The following is a 418-nucleotide window of genomic DNA, read 5'->3' on the forward strand; positions in this document are numbered from 1 at the left end:
TTCGGAGAAGGTGAATTGAACCTTGTCCTGAACGGGGTTGCACTCCCACCTAGGGATAAGGTCCGCAGCTTGGGAGTGCTCCTCGACCCGGAGCTCTCACTCGAAGCTCAGGTAACAGCAGCCGCGAGGAGCGCTTTCCTACAGCTTCGGCTGATTCATCAGCTGTGCCTCTATCTGGAGTACGACTGCCTCGCAACAGTGACTCATGCACTGGTGACTTCCCGTCTTGACTTCTGTAATGCACTCTACGTGGGGCTACCCTTGAAGACGGTCCGGATACTTCAAATGGTTCAAAATAGAGCTGCCAGGCTGCTGACGGGAACTGGACATTATGTTCACATGACTCCAGTTCTCCGACAGCTTCACTGGCTTCCCATTGAAGTCCGGGCCCAATTCAAGGTGTTGGTGATGACCTATA

The sequence above is a fragment of the Varanus komodoensis genome, unplaced genomic scaffold (assembly GCF_004798865.1).
Source record: "Varanus komodoensis strain SLA01 unplaced genomic scaffold, ASM479886v1 scaffold767, whole genome shotgun sequence".
NCBI classification, from domain to species: domain Eukaryota; kingdom Metazoa; phylum Chordata; class Lepidosauria; order Squamata; family Varanidae; genus Varanus; species Varanus komodoensis.